This window comes from Phaenicophaeus curvirostris, chromosome 1 (genome assembly GCF_032191515.1).
Source record: "Phaenicophaeus curvirostris isolate KB17595 chromosome 1, BPBGC_Pcur_1.0, whole genome shotgun sequence".
Classification (NCBI taxonomy): domain Eukaryota; kingdom Metazoa; phylum Chordata; class Aves; order Cuculiformes; family Cuculidae; genus Phaenicophaeus; species Phaenicophaeus curvirostris.
Genome location: NC_091392.1, coordinates 54,663,824 through 54,686,513, shown reverse-complemented (window position 1 = coordinate 54,686,513; position 22,690 = coordinate 54,663,824). Strand labels below are relative to the sequence as shown.

General features: G+C 35.6%; 1 protein-coding gene across 3 annotated transcripts in view; it reads left to right on the top strand.

The window, feature by feature from the left end:
• Nucleotides 1-22,690, top strand: part of MGAT4C (MGAT4 family member C) — a 332,430-nt gene that overhangs the window by 201,167 nt on the left and 108,573 nt on the right. Inside the window, exon 1 of one of the 3 annotated variants that reach the window (XM_069849823.1) lies at nucleotides 8,924-9,051. The exons of the other annotated variants lie outside the window; for them this stretch is intronic. The gene's annotated coding sequence lies outside the window, so the exon portion shown is untranslated. Of the gene's footprint in view, nucleotides 1-8,923; nucleotides 9,052-22,690 lie in introns of those variants that run through there. 3 annotated transcript variants of the gene reach the window in all.

Below are 22,690 nucleotides of genomic sequence, written 5' to 3'. Positions count from 1 at the left end.
GGATGTCAATTTCCTGTAACTCCTGGGTCTACCTGTCACTTCTCAGAAAGGAAACTTCAGGTACATTTACGTGTCAATGTTTCAGATATCCTTGGCCATCTAAATAACATTAAACAACTCCTGTACTTAGACAACTGTATTTCTCCATAGATGCCTTGTTTAAAGTGAGCTAAACTTATTTCTAGGCTCCAGTGACTGCATTGATTAGCTCTGCCTTGATTATAAAGTGAGATAAGATACCTAGCTCACACATAGACACTTGAATTAGTGAGTGTTCGTCTAAAACTGAATCCCTTATATAGCAAAGCATTACCATTTTAAATCATCCAGACAGATTTAAACCAAGACAGGTTTAATCTAGTAGGCTAATTGAAAATTCTCCCCAAATTTCAACAGACTCTTTATCTTGTGCAGGATGGTTTGACCATCTTTAATTACTACAACTGTTCAAACCCCTAAAAGGTTATCATTTAAACAGACTGTGCTTAAAAAGTAACGGTGAGTGTTGTATCTTGTATATAATTTTCAGTCTACAAATATGAAACTATATGTGTGCTTTACTGACTATTAATTCCTTTAACATTACAAAAAAAATGCATCTCAGTGTTGTTCGAAATGTTATCTGTGTCATAGAGCTTTTTGTCATGTTTTGTCATAGAGTCATAGGATCGTAGAATTGTTCAAAGATCATCTAGTCACCCCCTCTTGTTGTAGACAGAGATATCTCTCAATAGATCAGGCTGATCCAAGCCCCATTCAACCTGACTTTGAACACATTCAATGGTGGTTCATTCATGACCATTGTGGTGTCTCACCACTGTTACAGTAAAGAGTTTCTTCCTTATATTCAAACTATATCTACTGTCTTTGAATTTAAAATTGTTTCTCTCTGTACTATCACTGCTAATGCGCTCTGGAATTAATGTTATGGAACATTATTTAATATTGTATTAATAATATCTTTTGTTATTTTCCTTTAAACTACTAACTTTGGAAATTGCTTTTTAAATACGGCTAGCCGGAATTTTAGGATATACTATAAGTATAGTGCACCATATTTAACTTCATGTATTAATATAAGCGTAAAAAAAATTTATTGTCATTTTTAAATCCAGACAGACAGGTAAGAGTAGAGACCTCTGACATCAAGCTGTCCTTTCCACTTTTCTTAGAACACCTTTCCACAATGTCAGAATGCAATGTCTTCAAGACTATAAGTCTGTTACTAGCTTATTCTTCTCAAGGTCTTTGTCTTGTTTATTACTCCCTGAGCATTGAATAAACACTGAAGATAACTGTCCCTCCTTGTATTTTTTTTTTAATTTATCTTCTATATGTTCACTGTGTACTATTTAATAATACAATGGTTGTATTAAATATTGCTATACACGTACTTTCAGGAATAACATTTCTGAGTAAATTGGCAAAATATAATGAAGTTTTCTGATATGTATAAATAAGATACACGTAGCTATTTGTCAGTTCAAATTTAGCTTAACAATTAGCACATCAGAAAGGTTGTTAAGTCAGGAAGCACAGAGCTGTACCTCAGTTAGTTACCTCTGCCTTTTTAGTGTAAAATGTTTTTGCACACTGTCATGCTAGCCACAGAAACAAGCTTTTCATTTTATACTGACTCAAAATGTCCTGGTAAAATATCACACACTGACATGTTTTTCTGAATAATTTCCTCTTTGATGAACATCCAACTGAACAGCTAAAAAAAGTTGCCTTGTTAGGAACAAGTTTAAACGCTGTGTGAATGAGGAAGGGTTGCACAACTGTATGGCCACTAATACGATATGTGATACATTTATCATAGAATCATAGAATCATAGAATAACCAGGTTAGAAGAGACCCACCGGATCATCGAGTCCAACTATTCCTATCAAACACTAAACCATGCCCCTTAGCATCATGCAATATGTGTCCTTCACAAGTTGGCATTGATATCCAGCACCTTTAGCATCCCCTGTATATTTGCATCTGGCATACCCAACAGTGGAAAACTTGAATAAGATGGAAGAATGTTTATAACATATTTTGTAGCGATCATGAGAGGTGTTCTTAAAGATGAATATTTCAGAGCTGGACCTACAAAATTTGCTCTTTTTCTACTGATTTGAATGTTAATGAAATTCTCTTCAGCAGTACCTGAGAACACTGCTCCAGGACGGTCAACTCTCTTAGAGGTCAAAATATTGATGGAACATTTACTATTCAAAACCCTATTTTCATGTTGTCCTATTCTTTCTTTTACCCCTGTGATCTTTACTTTGGACAAACTATATAACACAGCAGTCACAGCTTCCAGCAGGTCTTTTCATCCTCCTGTTTGGGCTAAAGCTTACACACAGAGACAGTGTTATCAAAATAGAAATGAGGAAAAAAATGTTCAAGTTCAATTTTTTGATTGAGGATATGATCTAACTCCTAAGTATGAAGCTATTATGAGACATTTCTCTTATGTTTGTACTTACCAAATAATGTTTAAGTTTTCAAACTTTAAATGGCTTATATCGGAGTCAATGATGAAGTCATTCATTAGTCAAAATATGATTGACTATTAAATAAAGAATTTCCAAAGCAATTGTGTAAACTGGGTGCTAAAGGGATGATTTGTAAAGGTATGAAAGTACTATTTTGTTCCCATTTTATGCAGAAATTTTGTGCAACTAGGTTCTTATATTTTTTGTCTTTGTAATTTTTTTCCCTGAGGTCCAATAATGCAAGTTCTTCAGGTATAGTGTATGAATACCATCCAGATCTGGAAAAAGAACCTGTAAAAGTCTGGGAAGGTTTCAGTTATTGAAAAGCTGTAACCATTCAAAATAGTGGTGTTTGGGAGCAGAACTTTTTAGCTGAAAGCCTGCAATAATGTAGTAGATATTTACATATTTCCATTGTCTTCATCCTCTTTTTTAATCTTTCTGGATGATGTCTATGTCATGCTCAAATGAAGGTCAGTCAGCTGACATTTTTCATTTGCAGTAGCAGTTCAAACTGCCTCTGTTTTGAACAAAACTGGGATTGTTCTTAACTAATCATACAGAACAGGCACTCCACTTGGTTTCTGTGGTAGGGATGACGCCCAGTTAGTACACCTTCATGGTTCCATCTTTTCCTGTATGAAGAATCTGATACATTCACAGCTAGCTCAGATATCTCTCAACTTAGACAGTTAGAAAGCTAGATCTTAGATATATGCAACTTACAGTTGAAGTCACTTGTGAAAAAGTGGCTTAGCCTCCTAAATTATATAGACTTTTTAAAGAAGATTACCTTATATTTAAATATTACCTGAAAATTTTTTATCTTCCATTTTGTAAAATGTTAAGCTTCATACGTATTTTTTAATGACAGTGTTGCAAATTCTCAGACCAGGTGCCTTTACAGCAGCATACTAATCTTTATAATATTACCTATCTCTGAAAAAAAAAGTGTATTAATATAATTGTTACCTGGTAGGCCAGAATACAACAATCAACTTATCCAGTGTTAGGAAACCTTGATATAGAACACACCATACACACACATAGAGAAAAGTTGAAACCTCTTTCTCCTAAGACCCTTTTCACAGTTTAGTTTATGGAATGGAAATGTAATTTCATGACATTAATGTATTTTGACATTCTCTGTTGAAAGACCAGCACTTCTGTTATGGCAATCCTCTGACAAGACCAGAGGTGTACAGTTACAGTGTGGCTATATGAACATGTCGCCGTGGGACTGTAATTTGTAGTGAATCATCTGCTCTGAGATAACAGGCAGGATTCAGGCTCATGCCATGCATTGGGCAGCTTGCCCTATTTTCACAGAAGTCTTAACTACCTGAAATTACCGTTATCCTTCTATCCTATCACCTTTTTTCTTTAGACCCTTTTTATCCGCTTCTCTTCTGCTGTACATCTGAAGTTAGTCAATGCTGATATGACCCAGGTTATCAATCATGCTCTCGTCCTTTGGAATTTCACATACCCAAGTTGTGCTTTTCATTACCTAAAATGCTGCAAAAGGAGGTATGCACCCCTAAGGAATCACTGCCTTACCAACAAGTTAACCAGTTACTGCTCATTAGCAGATCAATGATAACCATTCACGTATGCACTCCTGCCAACAATACTAAAGGAACACTTCATTTCTTTTTCATAAAGAGTTAAGTCACATCAATTTATTTTGCATTTACTACAGTCTATAAGTACCATCCACTGATTTATAATTATATGTGTGAAGGGTCTTGAGTCAGAGGCAAATTTTAGGCAACTCAGAGTTCCTTAACCTTCTCTGAGGTATCAAAGATTCCACTGAAGAAGTGGCATCAAAGACTGCACACAGATAATTACCCTGGCCCAAATAATTTTCTTTGAAATGGATATCACATGAGCAAACTATTTCCATGTCAAATTACATGTTGTTTTATTAAAGTTTCATTTTAATCAACTGGGTTTCATTGACAAAAAAAAATGCTTTCACATTTTATATGCCTTTGGTCCAAATCTGAAATTAATATTCTTGTTAATCATTTCAGCCATGAATAATTCCCTTGGAAAGAGCTAGACCTGTTATTTATTGTTCTTTTTTCTCTACTAATTTTACAAGGCACAAACTGTCATGCTTTACATGCTATTGATCTTTATATTTAAATATCACAGAAATTTTTACCTTAGAAATAATTTCATTTATTAGATTTTAATGACATAAATGGGCATTCTTGATCAGTTTAGGTGTTAAATTAAAGAAAAAATACAAGTATCTGTAGAGGAAACCTTTCGACCTTCATTTACGATTAGACATGCAAGCTTTTCCTTTACTGTCAGTGGAACTTTTTATACTCTTTAAACTGAATCTCAGAAAGGCTGTGGTTAGGTTTGATGGCCTAGGTATTGAAGTATGGGAAACATGGATATGAAAGGAGATTTCTTTCAAAACTCTAAAAATAAAGTTCATGTGCAGCTGAAAATTCTTCTTATGATCTGTCAAGACTTCAGCAAAAATTTGGGAAATTTTACCTGAACATTGCGGTTAATTAGTTTTTAAGTACTGGGAAAATCTTATAATTTTTAAAAAAAACTTTTCATGAGGTAGAAACACATATCTGCTAAAAAAAATTTAAAAAAACAAACCTGATTTTCAAGTTGAATATTGCCAGTAGTGACCATGCAAACATAGCTGCCACCTTGTGGATAAAAACATCCTAAAAGCAGGTGGCTCACATTGCCAGGATGCAGAAAAAAATGTTTATAATAGTCATCAGCTTTACTTGAGTTTGCATTCAGCTCAGGTACAGGATTATGGCACCTCTAATTTTTAGCTTGTACATCCAGTTTCTAAAACTTCTTATCACCTGACAGAGTTCTAATTTTCCCCAAAATCTTTAGACTTAGCCCTTCCAATATTAATAATGGGCAGGTTAAGTAACACTGAAAAATTGCTTGTGTTTTTCAATTAGTATCTCAATGGTGCAGAGTTATGTTTTGTAATATAAATAATAGGTTTAACCATTAAATTGACGTGACATAAATAATTGTCAAGCAATTAAATGTAATAAGGATTTCAACTCATGGGAAATGCATACTAATATCCCTGAATTTCCCTTTACTTCAGAACTAAGATGTCCACTCTTGTTAAATTCCTTAGCATGATTTATAAATGAAATAATCTTATGTTATAGACTGTTATTTACTGAAAATCATCAGCGACTTTTCTTCCATTCTCTTGTTCTTTCCTTCTTCCTTTTTCCATGTGGTTTGTATTCGAAATTATGGTGTCAAAAATATCACCAGGAACGGTATCCACACTGGCTGTGCCAGACATGAGAGTTAACAAGTTAATCTCCATCAGATAAACAACTCATTGCACAATGACAGGAATACATGAATTGTGTGATTTCTCACACAGCCATGCATACATACACTTTTTTGAGCTCTTCTAATGTATTCTATACTATTATTTTATTTGAATGATTTTTCATTTAAAGAAATATGACTTCTTTGGTCGAAGTGTCTGGATACTATTGAATATGTAGAAACTATGATTTAAATCCTATAATTACTTTTTTTACATTTTTAATACAAATAATATTAAGTTCAAACTGATTATGACTCCCTGTGACATCATGTGGAAGAGTGAAAAATACTGTGTGACTTGATTAGGATCATGGAACTGCTCTGTTATCTACAACAGTTACCTTTGCTCAGCCTGAACCTCCAACGTTACCCACGTTTTCAAAAAGGCTGGTGACAAATAGTTTTTGTTCTTAAAACAGGGAACATGTACAAATTGATAATTTATTGCTAATATTCTTATGTAATTCAATTTCAAAGCATTCATTTATTGTATTTTGCTGCAGAAAAAAAACCCCTTATTTCCTAAGAAGTGCTCTCCACTAAAATTCTAAACATACATTTGTGCTACCCATTGTAAGTAAATTTTCTACTAACGTAAGTTATGGCTTACTTCATAAAGCATAAAACCCATATTACCACCATAGATAAGGTACTTCATGAACTCCAAAGACTTCTGTAAGACTACAACAGTCTACCATTGAAGACTGTCCAGCAGGTCATCTGTGAGTGATAAGCTCTCTTCAGGAAGAAAGTGTAGTCTATGTAAGAATAAAAAACATGCAGAACTTTAATTCATCTTGGTAAGATTAACTAGATATGGGAAATCAGTGTATTTTTCAGGCCGAATCAACCTACGTAATCAAATTTTGTCAACAGTGTGTATTTTTGGTCTAGAATATTTAGAACACTAAATTTTCAGGAGAATATAACTCATACATATGATACATTTAAGCATATTTTATCTCATCAATAATTCTTTTCCTCATGACTCATATCTTCTTAGCAATTACCGTGTCTTACATTTACCATTAATCATACAAAACCAAAGCTGGCATTCCCACTGTCCAAATTCATATTTTCTGGTCTGTAATTCAGTTTTGTCACTTTGCATGGCAATGAGTCTTTTCTTATATAAGTTTCCAGCTGAAGTCCCATGTTTTCTGAGCAAAAATAAATGAACAGAGGCTTTCATTTTGGCCTAGGGAACATTTTGACTAATAGATTAGCCTCCAGATCCCTACACAGAACTGCTGTTTATTAAGTCACCAGAATTTAATCTCCTGAGCCTCTATAACTTTGTGAAAGAACCACAAGGAAATGGCACAGCTGTTTATCAAGTTTATTCTAGATATCCTGTGTTTTGCATCTTATATATTAAGCTAAACCATGTTTGATTATATTTCATCTTTTTTCTGTGTGTTTGGCTTGGTGTGGTTGGTTTTCTGTTTTTGCTTTTTTCCTCAAAGAGTAAACTGAGTAAGACAATTTTTAGAAATAATACTTTTTTATTGAAGAAGAAAAAATTAGTTTCCATGGATGGAAGAAAAGTTGATGGAGAACAAAAGATACAAATACAACATATGCTAGATAAGATTTTTTGTTTTTTCCATAGAATGATAGGATTTTTTGTCACTTAAAGCTGAGAGATCAGAATACTCATTTATGGAAAAAACAATTCTTTAAGCACTGATTTAGATTAATTTAGATAAGTTCACATGATTTATGATATTGCCTATGATATAGAAAATACTTAGTGCCACTATATTTAGGATATCATACATTTGGCAGTTTGTTTCATGCCTCATTTACTACAGAATGTCTGGGCTGCTACTTAGCATTCAAAGGATAATTATGCATGTACATTTTTGCATATCTTTACTTTTGTTGTTAGTTTTAAATACTTAAAAAGACACAATAATCAACCTGCTACTGCAACAGTACAACGTTCTTGCATTTACACTTTTTCAGCATGTCCCTTTGTTAATCTCACACCTTAAGAGGAGGCAATGCAAAACCATTTAAAAAGTGAATTCCTCAGGTGCTGCATGCATTAACCTTTCCTTTAATACCTCTTCTGTACAATATTTTGATGATTACAGTCATTTAGTAAACAAATTATGAAAATGCAGTTACCTGAGGGTCTTGTTTAATAATTTAGCCAAATTAGTTTTTAGATTTTTTTTTAATTGCTACAGTCAATTGCTAAGCATAACCACCTGCCACTCCTGGTCTGTAAAGCAGAAGCTTCTTAAGCTGTTTTCCCTGGGGGAAAAAAATAGGAAAAAAAAGAAAGAAAAAGAAAAAAAGTGAAAAAGGAAAAAGAAAAAAAAAAAGAAAAAAGAGGAAAAAAGGAAAAAGAAAAAAGAGGAAAAAAACCAAAAAAAAAAGAGGAAAAGAGGAAGAAAGAAGAAAGAAGAAAGAAGAAAAGAAAAGGGGGAAGAGAAAAGGAAGGAAAAAAGAAGAAAGATGAAAAAAAGAAAAAAAAAGAAAAAAGAAAAAAATAAAAAAGAAAAAAGAAGGAAAGAAAGAAAGAGGCAAGAGGAAAAAGAAAAAAGAGAAAGGAAAGAGGGGGAAAAGAAAAGGAAGAAAAAGAAACAGAAAAAAAATGGAAACAGGAAAAGGGAGAAAGGAAAAGGGAAAAAAAGAAAAAAAAGATGAAAGAGAAAAAAGAAAAGATGAAAGAGAAAAAAAGAAAAGATGAAAGAGAAAAAAGAAAAGAGGAAAGAGAAATAGGCAAAAGAGGAAAGAGGAAAGAGAAATAGGGAAAAGAAGAAAGAGAAAAGAGAAAGGAAGAAGGAAGAAGGAAAAAAAAAGAGAAAAAAATAATAAAGAGTGAAAGGAAAGGAAAGAAAAGAAACACACACACACCCCACCCCCACTCTCCAGCTCTGTGTATGTGTGTGTATAATGATTAGAGAGCCCGGTTTCAATCCGTGGCTGGCAGTTTAGGGTTAAGGTATGATTCCAGGTGAGGGAAGCCAATGAGAGCACGCCCGGTTGATGTGTCTGACATCATCCTGCACGGGAGCGCCCAGCCCGGCCGGGGCAGCTCCCGCCGCTCCAGCGGCGCCGGAATGGATGTTTACAGCTCTTCCTTGAGAGCCAATTATCTCGCTTTTATGTGAGGCCCAAGGATCGCTCCAGCTGCCTGCTCGCACTCAGCACTGCTGAATCTAGCTGAAGCAATTGTTTTCCTTGTGTCTGGTAAGAGTCTGGTCTGGTTTACCTTCTCTTTCAGAATAAAGGTGATGCGCCTAACCTGGGAAGGGAATTGCTTTCATAGTTCAGAGGCTCATAGGGCTGTAAGATGTAGAGAGTGGCTTTTAGTGGCCAAAAAAGAGATCCTTTAGAAATGGGAATTTTTAAAGGAAAAACAAGCCTGTGTCTGGCAAACTCTACGGTAGGGAAATAAATAGCCTGCATGTTTATGCTGCTCCTCAGGTGAGCTACAGACTTATTTGGTTGGCAAGACGATTGCACAGAACTGTAACTTAATACCTGTATTTATCCTTTCTTTTCCTTTTGCACCTGTATTTCTCCTTTGAAATCTAGCTTGTGTTCATGAACAGAGAAATGAGGAGATGTAGGAAAAGGGAATTTAATGCTGTAACAACTTTTAAAAAATGTCCTGGAATACTTTTGCAGATATAAATCAACACCCCTTGAGGATTAATACCAAGATGTTAGAGTTTCTAGCTCTGGAATTAGTTATAGTTACTTTGTTCTGCTAATTTCCATAATTTAAGGTGACAAGAAAGTGAGCCAGAGATTAAAAGTATTTGATGTACAATATGCCAGGAACAAACCTACAACGTAATTTATTTGTTTGTATGTTTTTCCCTCTTGCATCCCATAGCTCATATTAAAAAAAAATGTCTCATTGTGTAGCTATATGAGTGTATGCACAGAGGCTGAAGAAGTGTTTATATCTTTTACATTGTTCCCAGCTTTGTGGTTTGAACAGAGGGAAGAGGAAAAGGGGAAGGATTTTGTCTGGGTGACTTGCTAGTTTTGCAACAGAATGGGTATATTTAATACTTCGGAACCGATGTGGATTTAAGAGATTAGAAGTGACACTGACATTGACAAATCAGATGCAATAAAGGATTTAATTGACTGAGGGAGTTCGGGGACTGTTGTATGAAGAATCTAATAACCTGTTTAACTAGTCAAGTAGTGTACCTAATAGGAAATAATAAATAGCAGACTTCAGTTAATTCAAAATCTTGATGACATTTATTTTATAATGATTAGAATTTACTAACTACTTAGGCCACTCAAGAATTCTCTGTCTTTAATTCAGCAACCCATGATCACACAATACAAAGTTTTAAATAATGACCTATACGGGGATGATTGAAAGTGCTTGTAAAATTGAGATATATTGTCATTCAGCCTAGCTATGAGTATGTCTACTCTAGTCACTATCAGAAGAATAACAGTCATTTTCAGCTTAAGACAGTAGGGTTTCTCAGCTGTATTATAATTATACTTTTGTACTTTTTACTAGTCCAGTCTGTCTATGCAGCTCCTGGTATTTACCATTTTTAATTCACCTCTGGAATTTAATATGACACAAACAATCCCAAGCTTCTATCAAATGCTATATCTATAATACAACTGGTGTTAGAACAATGCATTTTATTAAGGTGAAACCATCATTACTGTTTGTTGCCTTTTTGCTATCAAAAGGCCGACATTCCACCTCAAAGGTGAGAATGCTATGGCCTGTAAGAGAAAAGTATTTGACATTTTACTGATTTCGCCTTCTTGCTTAGATCATTATCTAGCTCAACTAAAATTTATCTAATGCTAGGCTTGTACCTATGCCTGTATTTTTTTTAATTAAAAAAATAAAAGTATTTGAACCTCTCCCTCAGTTTTACATATCTGCGTGTTACACAGGCCCATGTCATTTATCAGTGCTTCATTACTAGGTTTCATGTCAGACCTCACAACACTTTTGTTCCTACTTGATTTAGCCAAATCCACGTATGAACAAATAATCAGTTATTTCTGCTGAAATACAAGATGATAGGTATTATGTAGATTTAATGTTGATTTGCTACACATTCAAAATGTTCTGATCCAAAGCATCCCAAAACTGTTTTTAATATGTAAGTCCTTTTAAGTACTAACATATATTCTTTTATCAGATAGCAATCTTAGACTTAGGCAAGACAAGTAAACCTAATGTTATAATACAGATAGCAATCAGCTTCTTACAGGAAATTAGACTTTCTAGTTTAGTTTAATCTTTCAAAAAGAAGAGAAATCATTTCTGAAAGAACATTTTATGGGAAAAACATGGGTGAGGTTTTTTTGCTTATTTTCAATCAGTAACTAAGTTCAGCTTAAACTGAAGAAAACCATATTTCTTGAATAAAAAATAGTAATCCAACCTTTGTTTTTTTCTTTAAAATAATAAAGATAACTATGATAATACCAGCACATGGGCTGCATAGCAGAATGACCATTCGTCTAGGAAAGAGTACTTCTTTCCCTATACTTGGATGACAGATAGTGTCCACAGAGTATACGCTGTGAAGTCAGTGGCCTACTGTATTAAAGGAAGACTCAGCATCAGGTTGCTGAGAACAGGCCATTTTGTTTCTCTGATACTCTATGAATGAGTCAATTCATACATTTTCACAATGACGTCAGGTAACAACCATTACAATGACAATTCGAGTCATTCCTCCTACATAAGACACTCACTTCTCTTGTCAGGTACTTTTGAGTAATGTGACAAAAGAGGATTTTCTTTTTTAATAAAAATTCAATGCTTTTGATATCTCTTGAAGGAAATAAAGGTGTCAGGTAAGCAGTAATACGATAATTGCACCAATTGCTGAAAAAGTATCTGTATAACCAGTAGTAAAAACATGAACTAAAAGTAATTCTTATTCCCCTACAACTGGCAAAGAAAACTATACTTAGGAAATACAAATTAAACTAGGATTATAATAGCATATTTTCTCCTGTATACAGTTTACAATAAGTACAGGAGATAGGAGTCCCTCCATACTTCAAGTTTTGATTCAAGGATTAGATTTTTGGTTTATCTAGGATAGATTACAAGTAGGCTCGTCTAGGAACTTCCAATGTATAAAAACGGCCACAAAACCTTGTGCTGTAACCATCCTTCTTGTCCATCACTGATATCCTTTATGTGTAAGGGTGCCAGAGAAGGAGAGGCAAGAGTCCATTCTGTTCTTGTGCCTTTTCTCTCCTTACGTAGTATTAGTCAAGCCAAGAAAAAAAATGCTTTTCACCTCTACAATTATAAGGAGATTTTTCTTTTTTTTTATTTCTCTGTTAATAAAGTCAAAGGTAACAAAGATTATAATGAGTATTTCTAATGTGGGTGCTGATCTGCATCCATCACTTCAAGTCATTGTTTTCCTTTGGAAAGAAATCCAGATATCCAGACGTACAAACATAGAGTATGTCTTGGATATCCTTGAATAGGACACCTGCCTGCATGATTAAAGGACCAGTAATGTAGACCACACATATGTCACACACTACAGACACTGGCAATTTTTTTGTTTTCTGTTTTGTTTTACTTTGTTTTGCTTTGAATCTTAAATGGTACACGTTAGTGATTGTACTAAAAGAAGAATGTAGTCAAGGATATACAACTCAGATTTTAAGGTAATTTTGCAACCTCAGTTTAGATCCTTTGCCTACATGGCGCTTTTTGTGGAAACATAAAATTATAGAAATAAAGCATGTTATGCTGTAAGTTCATAGAGTTAATTCTATGTGGTTTAATAAGGGTGATAATTTTGGCTAATTTCAATCAGGAAGGTTCCTCTTATAATCTGTGAAGAGAAGGAGACATGTCCAAAAAGGATTGATTTCATTCTTACAATAATTATTTCAGATAGGTGAGATGAAACGCTTCGTGGAGGGGTCAGATTCACTCCATATAAACAACCTACCTAAATGCTTTCAAATATGCATCTAACTTCCAGATTTTAAATATGGTCTAACTAAGATCTTAAAGATTTCTGAGTAGCAGTGAACTTCACCAGTAACATAAACAATAGGTATAATTTTTTGTTTGTTTATTTATTATTTGCTACACGTTGGAGTCAGTTATTTATTTCTGCCATAGATGGACTCTGGACCTTACCTCTGCAGCTGCAGGGGTGATGACCAGAGCACATGGCCCAAGACTTTCATGTTCCACAGGTATTTGCTGACAGTTAGGAAATGTAAAGGTCTGGGAAATGTAGATCCATGGCTGACAACAGTGGGAATCATGTTCTATCATTTACATTCATTCAAGAATTATCTCTCATGTTTAAAACTCTTCTTGTTCCTATGCCTGACTGTTTACCTGCTCCCAGAATCATTTGAGGCTCTAGTTATTGCTCATATAGACTCATATATTCAAAGTCTGAAGCATGGACAAAGAAGTGTCACCTGTCTAGTTTCATTCTTTGGCAACAGCACTAGGTGTGTAGGATCATAATTTCAGAGCCAATGGTCTGTGTCCATAATGGTAAACAAGAATTTTTAAATGTGGACATTGGGCAGTTACCCTGTCCTTCCAGTTGTTAGTCCATCCTTTTAGATCAGCCTCTGTGTAGATGTTCTTAAGCTATCTTCTGAATAGTGTAATAATATACTCTTACCCTATGCACAAAACAGGCAGCAGAACTTAATCCAGTAAATCCTTCATCAGACCCATTACTTTGGTTGACATAATTTGTTGCAGTTTAACAGTACAGGGATAATAAGAATGCACCAAAGTCGTGTTATTCCTTACAAATCCAGACATGCAGCTAGAAATTACTGGATACAACATGTTGATATTTCACTTATTAACTATCATAATAAATCTCTTAATAAACTTTGGATTGTAGGATTTTTATTTTCTTACATCCTTATGCAATTGAGAACCGAATGATTGTAATGGATAAACAGAAGGTAGGAGTATACTTTCAACAGAGAAAAATTAGAAAACAATGTGAAAATATTTCTCTCCCTCTACCCCCTGACTTATAACTTTAACAATTAAATAAGATATTGTGGTCAAATTTTCAAAGAGTAAGAAGACTTACTACTTCCTAAATGAAACATAATATAAATAACGTATTACAATTTAGCATAGAATAATATTACATTATCACTCACAACTGGGAAGTATGCCTTTCATAGTTGCCAAGCTGTACTTATCCACACCTGATGGTCCTCATTAATTTTTAACAATCGTCCTGTCACCAGACCAGTGAGCTGTAGAAAATACTGTGGTGATGTCACATTCCTTGATGACTGCAGTTAATGCTGCTGCCCCTCTGAATCAGCATGAAATGTAGACGCTTTTATGACTGAATCTGCAATCTGGGATTTGATTATGCTATTTATAGTATTGCTAATGGTCTGTGCACTGACAAGGGGTGTGTAAGTCATTTTCTCAGTTCCCCTTGTTTTCAGTTGTAAAGGCAGAACAGACATCTGGATTCCACGTATCAGTAACCAGACACAAAATAACAGCACGAAGAGGTCATGACTTTAACTGGTGAAAGATTTTAATAGATTAGATTTTTTTTTTTTTAGTGTCTATGGGTTTTTTTACTAATACTCTTTCATAGAAAAGGGAGCAAATTGTTTTGATCTGGTTTCTAGAAAGTCAATTGCAGTCCCATGGCAAAACAGGATGCTTAGTGGCACCTCAAGAAAGTGAAGTTGAATGAAAGAGAAAAAAGCTGTGCATGCGTTTTAAACAAAGGAATTCAAGTTACCATGTGTTGCTAACTAGCAAAATGCAATTTCCAATTTTTATCAAAATATTTTAGAAACACCGTCTCACTTCTGAGAAGGAATTATTTGCTTCCAAACCCAGTTCCTAAAACGTGCCGTATATGCTTTGATTTAATTTTTAAACATAAAAAAGATAAAAAAACCCAATACTGAGGAAGAATTCTTCTCAAGTTAATAATATTGCATTACTTAGAGTCCCTGAATTTTCTTTCCCTCTGAAAGCATGTCTGAATCTTACCATGCCCAATATCCTCAAAATTATTAAGAAGCCTATTTAATGCTACTGCTCTCATGACTGCTGCTGTAACCAATGTGTAAAGAACAGTCGGAATTACACTATATTCCTTCATTATTTCATCTTATAATTCTTATAGAACCATTCGGAGCAAAAGAACAACAGCAACATGTAAGTGTATTAATGGTCCCCGGAAACAGTGCTTGATTTCCTATGGGTTTATGTCCCTTAATTAATTAACTTTTAAATTATTTATGCTAAGATTTCTTGTTATGTCTCCATATGCTTGTAAAATTAAGCCATTCTTCTCCTTGCAGGACTAACAAGCGCTGCCTTGCGCCAACTAGTTAGAATCAAGTACTATCAACAGCCTACCAGGAGAGCTGTGTTTTATCACCGGCTCTTCCAGCTTTCTCCAACATGGAGCACAGGGAGTAAGAGATGGGTTACTCTGTTCTGCTCTAATTAGTACTAGAGAATTGTTCCCAGGGTGTCTAACTTTGGTTGTCTATGGCTACATTCAAACGTTATTGTGAGAGGATGAAAAGTAAGCCCATTTTCTCAAGTAAGCAAACAATGTGATTGTGTTTAAATGTACGGACACTAGAACTGTATCATCAAAGCTCTGAGAATGTTCATCAGCTGAGCATATCACTGGCGAATGGATCCATCCTCTTCCATGGGGTGGTGGGAAGCAGCTGGAAATTCACAGATTTTAGAACAGCAGTACAGAATGAACTACAGAGATGACACAGTTCAGGGACACTGACTTATGAAGACAGTCTAAAATATGTCCAGAAACATGCTAGTGTTTCAGGTGTAGTGATACCTCTAGTATATATAGTGAATTTTTACAGTTACTTTTTCCTTTTTACTAAATTTGCTCGCATGAATATGATTTAGTAAGACATTGAAGTAGCCTCTCTATCAAATTATTTTCTATGGGGTCTCAGAATTAATTGTGTTTCATTGAAATATTTTCAGAACAGGTAAAACTTCTAAATGTTGTAGCTCTCTAAAAAGATTAACTTATTTGTTTGGTTTAACCAAAAATTTCTGAAGGGTAAATGTTCCATTCCCAGTTGGGTAATTGGTTCATCCTGGTATCTGGCAGAGACCTTAAGGTTGCTTCTAAATTAGAAGTAGACAAGAGAATAAGCAGATCCAAATCCTCAGTGGGCTTGTTAACTTCCTTCCTGTGACAGAGAGAGGAGGTATCCGTTTCTTGCACACTTGCAGTAAATTCCCTCCTGGGCCTGATGATGTTTCACATTGGCGCTACAGTAGGTTCTCTGCACTCCAGGAGAGCTATGCTAAAATTAATGGTTAGACTGACTTTGCTAAGAGTTTCAAAAATTCAAGAATCACAGGAGTCTGTGACAATTATAATATCATTGATATGAATAACCATACTTAGTCACTTATCTCCTATTATCTGTATGATTAGGTCCCACCAGCTCCATGTCTCCAGATGCATCCAGAGTCAAAAAATCTGTATGTTTACGCTAGAATCACACTTTCTTCCAGGACATCCTTACTAGTTATCACTTATTTAGTTGCATTAGAAGGATTACTTTTAGTGTGGCTTTTTACTCAGCATTCCATTTCCAAGAAAGGATAGATACTTAAAAAAATTTTTAATTTATTTTGTCACTATATATGCTCCATAGTATGTTCCAGGGATCGTACTGCATTTGAGGTAAAAGCTTTTAAGCAGCTCCACTCCTATATTAAACAGGATCAAACCAAGAATCTTTAAATTGAATCATGCGTTAAATATTTGAGTTCTAGGAGATCCTTAATCTTAAGGATTTGAGACCTATGTTTTTGCCTTTAGAGGTTCAAACCACAAACACTGAGCAGCAGACAAAGGGTGAGACAAGACTCTTCCCACGCAGTCAGTTGTATCTGTAACAGCCACAAGAATACAGGAATATAGGCATGCTGACTCTGTGGAAAATTAACCAGCATTGCAGCTTTGTAGTACTCTGATGGATGACAAATGCTGGATTATTTTTTAATTTTATCCAGTGATGGTTTAATAAAAATTAATAAAAGAATTCGGGGAGCTGGCTGCAGAACCAGAGAAATTATGTTCCAAAGAACATACCACGGAGCAGATGCATTTCATGGTGGACATGAAAGTCTTTGTGTGCCCATCATGATCATGTTTCATTTCCACTTTATGATGAGAATCCAAGACCTTTGCACCCTCCAGTCCCCTCTGAAAGAAGGATCAGGTGCTACTGCAGACTCCAATACCTGTTCTGTTCTGGATGATTGGAAAATGGGACAGTGATGTAAAGTACAGATTATATCTGCTCCACACTTAGACCTAGTGCTGTTTGTAGACAGCCTCATGTGCATCTATGCCCAGCATATCATTCCTTGACAATCATTTGAAGATGCTTAACTGATACAGATAGGGCATTCAGCATAGGCAATCATTGCTGTTGACCGGTCATCTGTATTTCATGTGGTCTAATACTTAAACTTACTGTCTAAAATATGCCATTTGATCTTGACCTTATGCACAAAGAGAAATGTTACTCAGAACATATACTTCCTCCTCATTCTTTTAATGCCCTGATTCCACTTTTAGTCCTTGCTTAAAAAAAGAAAAAAAAAAATTAATAGTACGTTTGACATTAAGTTCTCCTACCCTATCCTGTCTTCCTTACCTGTGTGTCTACTTTTCTACTCCTTAGTCTTAAAAGTAATTAATAAACTTATTTTATGAAGGACAGAGAAAATTAAGACAGTTTGAAGACTTTGAGTGTAGTGTCTTTCCCTTGGTAAAGATTTGTGATTATAGTAACCATCTACAGACTGAGACAGGAGCATGCCTTTGGTACTCAGGAAAGACCGTTATTTCTCATACATTTCCTCGACTATTGTCAAAGCAAAGCCTGTAAGTCTTAACTAAGTGCAAAGATGTCTCAAAAGATATTTGCCTCATCAGAAAGAGAAATTGGCTGGGGATACTAATGGGAATGCCTTCTAAAGTCATCATATTTCCCCGATTTTGGGTCTGAACAAGTTGGTGCCTGGTGAATAAGGAAAAACACATGACTTTTTGCTTCACTCAACTTTGTCTTTTTAAAGTTAAAGACTCTGAAAGGTAACACCCTGAGCCTGCAATATGAAACCACTTTTGCACTCAGTTTTGTGCTATTCTGGCCAGTGTCAGTGCACACATTTCCTAGTATCTGTGGTGCTGCACCAATGGGCAAATTTTGCCATTTTAGTATCTGAGATTCTTGAAAACTACAGAGCTCAAACTGACATGTTTGTTTTTTTTTTTAAACTCCTCATTGTTTTCCTGTTCAGGTTTTGTATTGACTAAAAGCCTATTTCCAGCCCAGGGAGCCAATCATATCCTGGGTTGCATAAAAAAAAAACACGTGGTTAGGAGATTGAGGGAGGTGATTCTGCCCCTCTGCTCTTTTCACCTGAGATCCCACCTGGTGTACAGCATCCAGCTCTGGAGTCTACAGCGCAGGAAAGACATGGACCTGTTGGAGCCAGTTCAGAAGAGAGCCGCAAAAATGGTCAGATGAGTGCAACACTGTGGGAGATAGACTGAAAAAGGTGGGCTGTTTAGCATAGAAAAGAAAAACCTTAAGGGAGACCTCATTTCAGTCTTTTGATACTCAAAGGGAGCCTATGAGAAAGATGAAGAAAGACCTTTTTACCAAGGACTGTAGTGAGAGGAGATTGAATAGCATATTTAAATTGTGAGATAGTAGATTTAGATTAGGCATAAGGAAGAAATTATTTATTTTTAAGCGTGATGAGGCACTGGAACAGCTGATCAGAGAAGCTGTGAATGCCCTGTATCCCTGCAACTGTTCAAGACCAGGTAGGCTTTGATCAACCTGATCTATTGAAAGATGTCTCTGCCCATAGCATGGGATTTTTGACTAGATGATCTTTAAAGGTCCCTTCCAACCCAGTCACAGTATGAATCTGTAATTCTATAGAATGTTTCTACCTCCATCAATGAAAGCTCCACAATGATGTTTTTACTGGGCCGTCATAAACATGAAGGCATTTAAAAAGAAACAAAAAACTCTTCCACTCTTTCCACAATACTAAAAAAATATTGGAAGTATTTCTGCAAGATATTAAATTGATTACAAAGTGGAGATTACGATGTTTACCTAAAATATCAGCATAGCAAGCAGGACTGTGTGGAGATCCTCAGCACTGATGAGGCCACAGCTGGAGTACTATGTCCAATTCTAGACTTTTCAGTACAAGACAGACATGGACGTACTAGACAGAGTTGAATGAGGAGCCACCAGAACGATAAAAGGACTGGAGCACCTCTCCTATGAGGAAAGGCTGAGAAAGGTGGGACTGTTCAGCCTGGGGAAGACAAGGCTCAGGGGGAAATCTCATCAAAGTGTATGAATACCTGAAGGGAAGTTGCATACAAAACAGAGACAAGCCCTTTTCAGTGGTGTCCAGCAACAGAACCAGAGGCAGCGGGCACACAGTAATACACAGGATGTTCTCTCTGAATGTCAAGAAACATTTTTACCATGAGAGTGACTGAATACTGGCACAGGCTGCCCAGAGAGGTTGATTCTTCCCTCTTGGAGATATTAAAAAATCATCCGGGGATGGTCCTGTGCAACCAAGTTCATGTGGCCCTGCTTGAGCAGGTTCGTTGGACCTCTGGGGATCCTTTCTAATCTCAACTGTGATGTGATTCTTTGATCCTTCATGTTTTGAAGAGACCTCAGAACCACTGTTGGTTTTTGCTTTGGTTAAAAATCAGAAATTCTCAAGAGTGAAGAATACTTGAGACTGACAATTTCTGGGCAGTGGCTTAAAGCTACATAGCTTGGAGCTCTGTGGTTTACCTCTTGCTGCTGTACAAAGTCCATTGATTTTTGGGGACATAAAGATTTGGATCTAATAAGAATGACTAGATGGATCAGCAACAGCATGTGAGAAGAGACCCTCTTTCCCTAATCATTTAGATCAGAGACATAACCCACACACACACTGTTTCTTTTCTGGCCTGCGTTCTCCTATGTCTAGATTTCACCAGAGGGCACATCAGGAGCAACCTGGAAGGGCTGCTTATTGCTTGTATTAACTAATTTAGTCAATAAAATTTTAGATTCACGGATACATAAAAGAACATTATTCTTGTGATCAGAAGTCTCCCAGGGCCTAGAAAGTTGTCAGATGTCTGCTTCATTCTGTACTTACTCCCTGAGCAACACCATCTATGTCAAAGCTTTGTGTTGCACAATGACTGACCGCAAGTCACTCACACAAGCACATCTTAAATTTATGGTTCACCTACCATTTTATCATTTCATGTTTTCTAAAACCCCACCACTCTGTAATAGAAGTAGTCTATTAAAAATGCAGAAAACGATAAAATAGAAAATGTCAATGTTTAGTACGATTTAGCTTATTTTCTTAACTGCAACTTAATTTAAAAGTTAATTACAAACTGTTATTGCAATATTGTATGCTTAATAATAATAATAATAATATTATAATAATACAAAGATATTGTTAATATATGACCTTGACAGAACTTTCTTGAAAGAACTTGCTGAAAGAACAGCAAAGGTAATGCTGTTATTGCTCTTTTTTTCATGCTGATTTAATTTGGTAAAGATTAGTGAGGTGATTTGGGAAGCCCTAGAAGAGTTTTGTTGATGTTGCTTTCTAGTCCAGTGCTAGATCACACAGGTGACAGCTCTTCAGTGGTCCCATAAGGACCAGCTTTAGTAATATAGATATGTATTTTTGTAGAAATGCACTGTCTACTTTTGCAGCAATAAGGTTTAATGGGATTTATGAAGTATTAGATGAAATCTCATGATTGACTTCCAATTTCATCCCAAGTATCATTACAATACAGCTTCAGGTTTACAAAAATAACATGTTCATCTGAAAATACCACCTATATAATACCAATTTTTGTGCTAATGTGGACTTCCAACTGTGTAAAGCAGAAATGTAGGTAAATTCAATTTAGCATGCCCAGAGGCACAGACTTGTACACTCCTTTCTGAAACTAATCAGTTATTCATTCTTGAATCTCATTATCCTTAGTCATGTGTACCTACTTTACACTTCAACCTTTACACTCTTATCTTCCAAAAGTTGGTATTCAGTTATGAACACTGAAAAATATTTAATTGATATCTGAGATACCCCAAGTAAATTATTCGTAGTTAATTCTCTCCCTCAAAGAGCATCTCTGTTTTCCAAAAAGAACAAATATTACTTGGCTGCTTTTTATGACAAATGCTCACTTTCTTCAGCACTTCCTAATAATCTTTTAACATTTTACCTAATTTAATAGAGAAAGCCAAAGTTTAGAGAAGAACACTTCAAGTTTTGTGAAAACTAACTGCAGGAGGCAGAGACTGAAAGATTCTTTAAGGCAAGAAACCCAGCACCGTTGTATGCAGTCTAACAGAAGCCAGATGCCCAATCAGCACATGCAGACTTGCTGGTGAGGTTGCATGCCTAAAGCTTGATGTCTCACAGCTGGCAATGATATCATAAGGGTCCATTTCATGTGGACGTGATGTAGAAAACGAAAAATAAACATCTATAGGGAAGTTTCTGCATCAGTTTTGTGCAGACAACATTTTTTTTCCTGATAGGTTTTTCAGTGAGAATAGAGCTTTTCCCCTGTGCTAACAAGTTTCCACTAATCTGTGATTAGCCTGAGCATATTTCTTTTCATTGGCATTTCTTGACTAATGTTTTAATATTGCTCTTTCCTCCTTTCTTCTTTTCTTTTTTTTTGAACTTTGCCCCTTACCACACTATCTCCTACTCTGTCATATTTGTACTGATTCCTTCTCTCCTGTCTGGTGATTATGACTTCAAGCTATTCCAGTGTTTCTCATCTTGCAGCACATGGACCACAGGTGTTTCACAGATGCCAGAAAGTGGTATATGAGATGCTGAGTTGTTTTTTAATCAGACACGTTCACGCACACAAGAAAAGAAGTAAACCAAGAAGATTATAAACCTACTTGCCAGTGTGTTTTGTATGTCACTTATTAATTCTTGTTTTATCCACATAAAATTCCCATTGAGGATCCCATTTGACCTGCAGTTACAGACAGTATTTTTTTTTTAATCTCATATGCTAGCAGTTTTTCAATACACTAGAGAAACATTGTCTGCCCTCATACTGTTATAGTCTGGATAAATGAGGGTATTTTTCTAGTATTCCCTCTATATTCCATCCTCAAAAACCATACTGTAACACAGACTCAACCATAGGTCCTGGTGCTGTTTTTTTTAACCGCTAGGGCTCAGGTTTTAGTATTTGGATTGAAACTCTTCAATGAGAACTTCTCCATCTGATCCTTTATTTTCATTTTAGTACTTTACTTCAATTGTGTTATGGTGTTTGCAGGCTAAGAGAAATCAGGTATGTCTATGTAGTACTGTTCCTGCTATCCTAGAAGGTAAGAAAAAGCCATGTGGCTTTCTTAGTACTGGGTAATAATTTCTGACATAAGGCAATTATAACAGTCGAGTCATAATATTCCAACATGACATTTGGCTTACGGGTTCAGCTGGTCGTTATTCTGCTGTCTTGCAATACTGCAAGAAGGATGAAATTGTGCCTTCTTGTAGTGAAACCTATTAGAGAGAACGTTCAAAGTAAGAAGCAGTAGATAATAGAGCAACATCCCCAGAAACATTTGTTCTTCAGGTTCTTGTATAACCTTTCCTTATATTCTGGATTAGTCTGATTTGTTGGCAATTACTTTTGTTCATGGTGTTATTATTTAGTAAACATATGCTGGTTTGAGTGCTTTTTCTCTGCTA